The sequence below is a fragment of the Loxodonta africana genome, chromosome 10 (assembly GCF_030014295.1).
Source record: "Loxodonta africana isolate mLoxAfr1 chromosome 10, mLoxAfr1.hap2, whole genome shotgun sequence".
Lineage (NCBI taxonomy): Eukaryota > Metazoa > Chordata > Mammalia > Proboscidea > Elephantidae > Loxodonta > Loxodonta africana.
This window is the reverse complement of record NC_087351.1, coordinates 13,390,952-13,401,347: the sequence shown is the minus strand read 5'-3', so window position 1 is coordinate 13,401,347 and position 10,396 is coordinate 13,390,952.

Below are 10,396 nucleotides of genomic sequence, written 5' to 3'. Positions count from 1 at the left end.
ATAAAGTGCTCTCAGGAGACAGCTAGTGAGGGGAAACAGGGCAGGAAAAGTAGCTGAACAGACAAATATATCAGAATGCAAAGCCCATAAAGAAATCTGCAGTTTGGAAACGTGTTGTATGATAAAGGTGGCGCAGTAGATTAAAGCATGTGGCCTTAGCTGCAGTCTAGCTTCAGCTGGACTCCATGGAGGAATTCTGCAGCACAGATTGCACTAGAATTAGTTCTACTTTGAAGCAAGGAGACTGGCATTTTCAACTCCTGTGTCAGGCAGGAATTGACTGAGGACTGCCCCAGAGTCGAGGGTATGAGTGAGGACATAGCTACCCAGGTAAGAAGCCTTCATTCAGCCAGGAGCAGATCTCTGGAAAAGAGGTCAACTCTAAGTCATTAGCAGCCAATGCTCTCAGCATCTAAAGGATGGATTTACTGGCTTGGGAAATGGAATTGTGTTGGGCACCAATAGCATCCACTACAGTCCACTCCCTCTACCACTCAGATCCGCTTGCTTCTCACATGAAGTTCACTCAGTCCAGACACAGCTTTTCCAGGATTTTGGTTGATCACAATTTCTAGAATATTTCCAAGAGAAGAGTTAGTAGGACCCAGCAATCCATTCCCCCCAAAAGATGGTCAGACAAATAACCCAATTAAAAATGGGCAAAGGATATGAACAGGCACTTCACTAAAGAAGACATTCAGGTAGCTAACAGATATATGAGGAAATGCTCACGATCATTAGCCATTAGAGAAATGCAGATCAAAACTACAATGAGATTCCATCTCACTCCAACAAGGCTGGCATTAATCCAAAAAACACAAAATAATAAATGTTGGAGAGGTTGTGCAGAGACTGGAACACTTACACACACCTGGTGGAATGTAAAAGGGTACAACCACTTTGGAAATTGATTTGGTACTTCCTTAAAAAGCTAAAAATAGAACTACCAGCAATCCCACTCCTTGGAATACGTCCTAGAGAAATAAGAGCAATCACTCGAACAGGTACATTCACACCCATGTTCATTGCAGCACTGTTTACAATAGCAAAAAGGTGGAAGCAACCAAGGTACCCATCAACAGATAAATAAATAAGTAAATTATGGTATATTCACACAATGGAATACTACACATCGATAAAGAACAATGATGAATCTGTAAAACATTTCGTAACATGGAGGAATCTGGAAGGCATTATGCTGAGTGAAATTAGTCAGCTGCAAAAGGACAAATATTGTATGAGACCATATTATAAGAACTCAAGAAACAGTTTTAACAGAGAAGAAAATTTTTTTGATGGTTACGAGAGTGGGGACGGAGAGAGGGAGAGGAGTATCGACTATTTAGATAGTAGACAAAAACTATTTTAGGTAAAGGGAAAGACAACACACAAAACAGGAGAAGTCAGAACAACTGAACTAAACCAAAGCAAAGTAGTTTCCTGAATAAACCGAATGCTACAAAGGCCAGCATAGCAGGGACAGGGTTTGGGGACCATGGTTTCAGGGAACATCTAGGTTAATTGGCATAATAAAATCTATTAAGAAAACATTCTGCATCCCACTTTGGAGAGAGGCGTCTGGGGTCTTAAACGCTAGCAAGCGGCCATCTAAGATGCATCAATTGGTCACAACCCACCTGAAGCAAAGGAGAATGAAGAACACCAAAGACACAAGGTAATTATGAGCCCAGGAGACAGAAAGGGCCACAGAGACTACATCAGTCTGAGACCAGAAGAACTAGATGGTGCCCAGCTACAACCGATGACTGCCCTGACAGGGAACACAACAGAGAACCCCTGAGGGAGCAAGAGAGCAGCGGGATGCAGATCCCAAATTCTCATAAAAAGACCAGACTTAATGGTGTGACTGAGACTGGAAGGACCCTGGAGGTCATGGTCCCCAGACCTTCTGTTAGCCCAAGACAGGAACCATTCCCAAAGCCAACTCTTCAGACAGTGATTGGACTGGACTATAAGATAGGAAATGATACTGGTGAGGAGTGAGTTTCTTGGATCAAGTAGACACCTGAGACTGTGTGGGCAGCTCCTGTGTAGCGGGGAGATGACAGGGCAGAGGGGAACAAAAGCTGGCTGAATGGACACTGGAATACAGGGTGGAGAGGAGAGTGCCGTCTCATTAGGGGGAGAATGACTAGGAGTATACAGCAAGGTGTATATAATTTTTTTTTATGAGAGACTGACTTGATTTATAAACTTTCATTTAAAGCACAATAAAAATTAAAAAAAAAAAGAGATGGTCAGAGCTGAAGGATGCACCATATATGCTTTGTAGCCACTGGCTCTCAGCCTTCTCCCGTGGTTCCCTGCATCTCTACTCCCACTGGTGCTGAGCTCACCAGGAATGAATCTCTCAGTGGCTTTATCCACCAGCTGTGCTAAGACCACTCTGTGGGATTGAGATATAGCAAAGTGGGGACAGGAGCCTCCAATATGTCCATAACCTTGGGGGCCTCTGCAGAAAGAACAACCTGAGCAGATCCCTGGCTGATAAACTAGGATCGATTGTTCGTGAGGTCGTTTGGGGGAGGGGGTGCCAGAGAAAGGGTATGGGAGATGCAGACAGCACCAAGAGACCTGAACCAAAGGGAAGTAGCTTCATCCTTGAGTCAGACCACCCAATAAGCAGTCCTCGATGCCCACTCTGCTCCTTAACTGCTCTCTTGCCCATCCACCCATTCCTGTAGCCTTGGGCTCCTCCAATCCATGGCAGAGCACTTCCACTTGCTGGTGGACTAGTTCTCCGGGGCAGCCATTGAAAACCCTGTGGACCACAGTTCTGCTCTGACACACATGGGATCGCCATGAGTTTGAATCAACTCGACGGCAACTGATGGGTGGTGGGAATATTTTACTTACTCCCTCCAACATCAAGCTTATATTAATGATTGGAAAGGTATAAAAATAAATTCATAAATTCACAACCCATGCTTCAAAACAAGGAACTCTTTATGAGTCAGAAACCCTAAGGAAGTCCTAAACCAAGAAGGTAAACAGAAAGCCTCAGCAGGGTTGCCCCTGCTAGGAGGCCACCACCCCTGCCAAGGCTGCTACCATTACTTGAGACTGCACCATCATTTCTCGGCTGGGGCACTGAAGCAGCCCCAAAACTTCAGCCTTCCCCCACACGGCCACCTAAAGCCCACTGCAACTGGATCTCAGTGACATGACCAGGAGGCCACCGCAGCCCAGGGTATGCACAGAACTACCTCAGAGATGAGATTACTACAGTTACCAAATACATAAAGAAAGCAAAGTCCATACCAGAGAGGCAACAGAGAGCCTCCCCCAAGGAAGTGGCCCGTAAAACAATCAGAAAATGCCTTCAAATAAATGTATTAAAATCATCAAAGTTAAAAGAATGAAATATATCCATGAAATGAATCCAGTAGTTTTGAAAAAGATCCTATTACAGAACTTGAAAACGAAAAACATGATAGTCAAAAGATAAACTAAAAAAATTCAACAGATGGATAGAAGAGCAGACTGGACCCAGGTGAAGATCACGCCACTGTTGTTAGTTGCCATCCAGTTGATTCCAACTCACGGCAACCCCATGTGTGCAGAGTAAAACTGCTCCATAGGGTTTTTTTTTTTTTTTTTTTTTTTTTTATAATAACTTTTATTAAGCTTCAAGTGAACGTTTACAAATCCAATCAGTCTGTCACATATAAGTTTACATACATCTCACTCCCTACTCCCACTTACTCTCCCCGTCTTGAGTCAGCCCTTTCAGTCTCTCCTTTCTTGACAATTTTGCCGGCTTCCCTCTCTCTCTATCCTCCCATCCCCCCTCCAGGCAAGAGTTGCCAACACAATCTCAAGTGTCCACCTGATATAGTTAGCTCACTCTTCATCAGCATCTCTCTCCCACCCGCTGACCAGTCCCTTTCATTTCTGATGAGTTGTCTTCGGGGATGGTTCCTGTCCTGTGTCAACTGAAGGTCTGGGGAGCATGGCCGCCGGGATTCCTCCAGTCTCAGTCAGACCATTAAGTTTGGTCTTGTTATGAGAATTTGGGGTCTGCATCCCACTGATCTCCTGCTCCCTCAGGGGTCCTCTGCTGAGCTCCCTGTCAGGGCAGTCATCGATTGTGGCCGGGCACCAACTAGTTCTTCTGGTCTCAGGATGATGTAGGTCTCTGGTTCATGTGGCCCTTTCTGTCTCTTGGGCTCTTAGTTGTCATGTGGGCTTGGTGTTCTTCATTTTCCTTTGCTCCAGGTGGGTTGAGACCAATTGCTGCATCTTAGATGGCTGCTTGTTAGCATTTAAGACCCCAGACGCCACATTTCAAAGTGGGATGCAGAATGATTTCATAATAGAATTATTTTGCCAATTGACTTAGAAGTCTCCGCAAACCATGTTCCCCAGACCCCCGCGCTTGCTCCGCTGACCTTTGAAGCATTCATTTTATCCCGGAAACTTCTTTGCTTTTGGTCCAGTCCAATTGAGCTGACCTTCCATGTATTGAGTGTTGTCTTTCCCTTCACCTAAAGCAGTTCTTATCTACTGATTAATCAATAAAAAACCCTCTCCCACCCTCCCTCCCTCCCCCCCTCGTAACCACAAAAGTATGTGTTCTTCTCAGGTTTACTATTTCTCAAGATCTTATAATAGTGGTCTTATACAATATTTGTCCTTTTGCCTCTGACTCATTTCGCTCAGCATAATGCCTTCCAGGTTCCTCCATGTTATGAAATGTTTCAGAGATTCGTCACTGTTCTTTATCGATGCGTAGTATTCCATTGTGTGAATATACCACAATTTATTTACCCATTCATCCGTTGATGGACACCTTGGTTGCTTCCAACTTTTTGCTATTGTAAACAGAGCTGCAATAAACATGGGTGTGCATATATCTGTTTGTATGAAGGCTCTTGTATCTCTAGGGTATATTCCTAGGAGTGGGATTTCTGGGTTGTATGGTAGTTCTATTTCTAACTGTTTAAGATAACGCCAGATAGATTTCCAAAGTGGTTGTACCATTTTACATTCCCACCAGCAGTGTATGAGAGTTCCAATCTCTCCGCAGCCTCTCCAACATTTATTATTTTGTGTTTTTTGGATTAATGCCAGCCTTGCTGGTGTGAGATGGAATCTCATCGTAGTTTTAATTTGCATTTCTCTAATGGCTAATGATCGAGAGCATTTTCTCATGTATCTGTTGGCTGCCTGAATATCTTCTTTAGAGAAATGTGTGTTCATATCCTTTGCCCACTTCTTGATTGGGTTGTTTGTCTTTTTGTGGTTGAGTTTTGACAGAATCATGTAGATTTTAGAGATCAGGCGCTGGTCGGAGATGTCATAGCTGAAAATTCTTTCCCAGTCTGTAGGTGGTCTTTTTACTCTTTTGGTGAAGTCTTTAGATGAGCATAGGTGTTTGATTTTTAGGAGCTCCCAGTTATCGGGTTTCTCTTCATCATTTTTGGTAATGTTTTGTATTCTGTTTATACCTTGTATTAGGGCTCCTAGGGTTGTCCCAATTTTTTCTTCCATGATCTTTATCGTTTTAGGCTTTATGTTTAGGTCTTTGATCCACTTGGAGTTAGTTTTTGTGCATGGTGTGAGGTATGGGTCCTGTTTCATTTTTTTGCAAATGGATATCCAGTTATGCCAGCACCATTTGTTAAAAAGGCTATCTTTTCCCCAGTTAATTGACACTGGTCCTTTGTCAAATATCAGCTGCTCATACGTGGATGGATCTATGTCTGGGTTCTCAATTCTGTTCCATTGGTCTATGTGTCTGTTGTTGTACCAATACCAGGCTGTTTTGACTACTGTGGCTGTATAATAGTTTCTGAAGTCAGGTAAGGTGAGGCCTCCCACTTTCTTCTTCTTTTTCAGTAGTGCTTTGCTTATCCGGGGCTTCTTTCCGTTCCATATGAAATTGGTGATTTGTTTCTCTATCCCCTTAAAATATGACATTGGAATTTGGATCGGAAGTGCATTAAATGTATAGATGGCTTTTGGTAGAATAGACATTTTTACTATGTTAAGTCTTCCTATCCATGAGCAAGGTATGTTTTTCCACTTAAGTATGTCCTTTTGAATTTCTTGTAGTAGAGCTTTGTAGTTTTCTTTGTATAGGTCTTTTACATCCTTGGTAAGATTTATTCCTAAGTATCTTATCTTCTTGGGGGCTATTGTGAATGGTATTGATTTGGTTATTTCCTCTTCGGTGTTCTTTTTGTTGATGTAGAGGAATCCAAGTGATTTTTGTATGTTTATTTTATAACCTGAGACTCTGCCAAACTCTTCTATTAGTTTCAGTAGTTTTCTGGAGGATTCCTTAGGGTTTTCTGTGTATATAATCATGTCATCTGCAAATAGTGATAACTTTACTTCTTCCTTGCCAATCCGGATACCTTTTATTTCTTTGTCTAGCCTGATTGCCCTGGCTAAGACTTCCAACACGATGTTGAATAAGAGCGGTGATAAAGGGCATCCTTGTCTGGTTCCCGTTCTCAAGAGAAATGCTTTCAGGTTCTCTCCATTTAGAGTGACATTGGCTGTTGGCTTTGCATAGATGCCCTTTATTATGTTGAGGAATTTTCCTTCAATTCCTATTTTGGTAAGAGTTTTTATCATGAATGGGTGTTGGACTTTGTCAAATGCCTTTTCTGCATCAATTGATAAGATCATGTGGTTTTTGTCTTTTGTTTTATTTATGTGATGGATTACATTAATGGTTTTTCTGATATTAAACCAGCCTTGCATACCTGGTATAAATCCCACTTGATCAGGGTGAATTATTTTTTTGATGTGTTGTTGGATTCTATTGGCTAGAATTTTGTTGAGGATTTTTGCATCAATGTTCATGAGGGATATAGGTCTATAATTTTCTTTTTTTGTAATGTCTTTACCTGGTTTTGGTATCAGGGAGATGGTGGCTTCATAGAATGAGTTGGGTAGTATTCCGTCATTTTCTATGCTTTGGAATACCTTTAGTAGTAGTGGTGTTAACTCTTCTCTGAAAATTTGGTAGAACTCTGCAGTGAAGCCGTCCGGGCCAGGACTTTTTTTTGTTGGGAGTTTTTTGATTACCGTTTCAATCTCTTTTTTTGTTATGGGTCTATTTAGTTGTTCTACTTCTGAATGTGTTAGTTTAGGTAGGTAGTGTTTTTCCAGGAATTCATCCATTTCTTCTAGGTTTTCAAATTTGTTAGAGTACAATTTTTCATAATAATCTGAAATGATTCTTTTAATTTCATTTGGTTCTGTTGTGATGTGGTCCTTCTCATTTCTTATTCGGGTTATTTGTTTCCTTTCCTGTATTTCTTTAGTCAGTCTAGCCAATGGTTTATCAATTTTGTTAATTTTTTCAAAGAACCAGCTTTTGGCTTTGTTAATTCTTTCAATTGTTTTTCTGTTCTCTAATTCATTTAGTTCAGCTCTAATTTTTATTATTTGTTTTCTTCTGGTGCCTGATGGATTCTTTTGTTGCTCACTTTCTATTTGTTCAAGTTGTAGGGACAGTTCTCTGATTTTGGCTCTTTCTTCTTTTTGTATGTGTGCATTTATTGATATAAATTGGCCTCTGAGCACTGCTTTTGCTGTGTCCCAGAGGTTTTGATAGGAAGTATTTTCATTCTCGTTGCTTTCTATGAATTTCCTTATTCCCTCCTTGATGTCTTCTATAACCCAGTCTTTTTTCAGGAGGGTATTGTTCATTTTCCAAGTATTTGATTTCTTTTCCCTCGTTTTTCTGTTATTGATCTCTAGTTTTATTGCCTTGTGATCTGAGAAGATGCTTTGTAATATTTCGATGTTTTGGACTCTGCAAAGGTTTGTTTTATGACCTAATATGTGGTCTATTCTAGAGAATGTTCCATGTGCGCTGGAAAAAAAAGTATATTTTGCAGCAGTTGGGTGGAGAGTTCTGTATAAGTCAATGAGGTCAAGTTGGTTGATTGTTGTAATTAGATCTTCCGTGTCTCTGTTGAGCTTCTTACTGGATGTCCTGTCCTTCTCCGAAAGTGGTGTGTTGAAGTCTCCTACTATAATTGTGGAGGTATCTATCTCGCTTTTCAGTTCTGTTAAAATTTGATTTATGTATCTTGCAGCCCTGTCATTGGGTGCGTAAATATTTAATATGGTTATGTCTTCCTGATCAATTGTCCCTTTTATCATTATATAGTGTCCTTCTTTATCCTTTGTGGTGGATTTAAGTCTAAAGTCTATTTTGTCAGAAATTAATATTGCTACTCCTCTTCTTTTTTGCTTATTGTTTGCTTGATATACTTTTTTCCATCCTTTGAGTTTTAGTTTGTTTGAGTCTCTAAGTCTAAGGTGTGTCTCTTGTAGGCAGCATATAGATGGATCGTGTTTCTTTATCCAGTCTGTGACTCTCTGTCTCTTTATTGGTGCATTTAGTCCATTTACATTCAGGGTAATTATAGATAAATAAGTTTTTAGTGCTGTCATTTTGATGCCTTTTTATGTGTGTTGTTGACAATTTCATTTTTCCACATACTTTTTTGTGCTGAGGCGTTTTTCTTAGTAAATTGTGAGATCCTCATTTTCATAGTGTTTGACTTTATGTTAGTTGAGTCGTTACGTTTTTCTTGGTTTTTGTCTTGAGTTATAGAGTTGTTATACCTTTTTGTGGTTACCTCATTATATACCCCTATTTTTCTAAGTAAAAACCTAACTTGTATTGTTCTATATCGCCTTGTATCACTCTCCATATGGCAGTTCAATGCCTCCTGTATTTAGTCCCTCTTTTTGATTATTGTGATCTTTTACCTATTGACTTCCATGATTCCCTGTTATGTGTATTTTTTTTTTTAATTAATCTTAATTTGTTTGTTTTTGTGATTTCCCTATTTGAGTTGATATCAGGACGTTCTGTTTTGTGACCTTGTGTTGTGCTGATATCTGATATTATTGGTTCTCTGACCAAACAATATCCTTTAGTATTTCTTGTAGCTTTGGTTTCGTTTTTGCAAATTCTCTAAACTTGTGTTTGTCTGTAAATATCTTAATTTCGCCTTCATATTTCAGAGAGAGTTTTGCTGGATATATGATCCTTGGCTGGCAGTTTTTCTCCTTCAGTGTTCTGTATATGTCGTCCCATTCCCTTCTTGCCTGCATGGTTTCTGCTGAGTAGTCAGAACATATTCTTATTGATTCTCCCTTGAAGGAAACCTTTCTTTTCTCCCTGGCTGCTTTTAAAATTTTCTGTTTATCTTTGGTTTTGGTGAGTTTGATGATAATATGTCTTGGTGTTTTTCTTTTTGGATCAATCTTAAATGGGGTTCGATGAGCATCTTGGATAGATATCCTTTCGTCTTTCATGATGTCAGGGAAGTTTTCTGTCAGAAGTTCTTCAACTATTTTCTCTGTGTTTTCTGTCCCCCCTCCCTGTTCTGGGACTCCAATCACCCGCAGGTTATCCTTCTTGATAGAGTCCCACATAATTCTTAGGGTTTCTTCATTTTTTTTAATTCTTTTATCTGATTTTTTTTCAGCTATGTTGGTGTTGATTCCCTGGTCCTCCAGATGTCCCAGTCTGCATTCTAATTGCTCGAGTCTGCTCCTCTGACTTCCTATTACGTTGTCTAATTCTGTTATTTTATTGTTAATCTTTTGGATTTCTACATTTTGTCTCTCTATGGATTCTTGCAACTTATTAATTTTTCCAGTATGTTCTTGAATAATCTTTTTGAGTTCTTCAACAGTTTTATCAGTGTGTTCCTTGGCTTTTTCTGCAGATATCCTAATTTCATTTGTGATATCATTAAGCATTCTGTAAATTAGTTTTTTATATTCTGTATCTGATAATTCCAAAATTGTATCTTCATTTGGGAAAGATTTTGATTCTTTTGTTTGGGGGGTTGGAGAAGCTGTCCCGGTCTGCTTCTTTAAGTGGTTTGATATGGATTGTTGTCTCCGAGCCATCACTGGGAAACTAGTTTTTCCAGAAAATCCGCTAAAAAAAAACTGCAGTCAGATCCCTATCAGAGTTCTCCCTTTGGCTCAGGCTATTCAGATGTTAATGAAGCCGCCTGGGAAGGGTGGGGGAGGGAACAGAGAGATAGGAGAGTAGCACCTCAGAATATAGCCAGAGTTGCTTGTCTTGCTTGGAATGACTGTTATATCTGAGATTCCCGCGGGCGCGTCGCCTATGTGTGCTGGCTGTGTGGAGATTGCCCCCAGGGGGTCTGGCCCGCTGGAGTCACGGTCAGATCCTCCGCTTCCAGCCCACGCCCAGCGTCAAGGCTCCCCTACTGGGACGGTGCACTCTCAACTCCAAAATCAGTCGCTGCCTCCCGGGGACTTCTCGTCTCTCCAGCCGCGTGGCCGTGCCGCCCCCGTGAACTAGGTGGGCCCCCTCCCGGGGTTAGTTCAGATGGGTGGAGTAGCTCCCTGTGCTTGT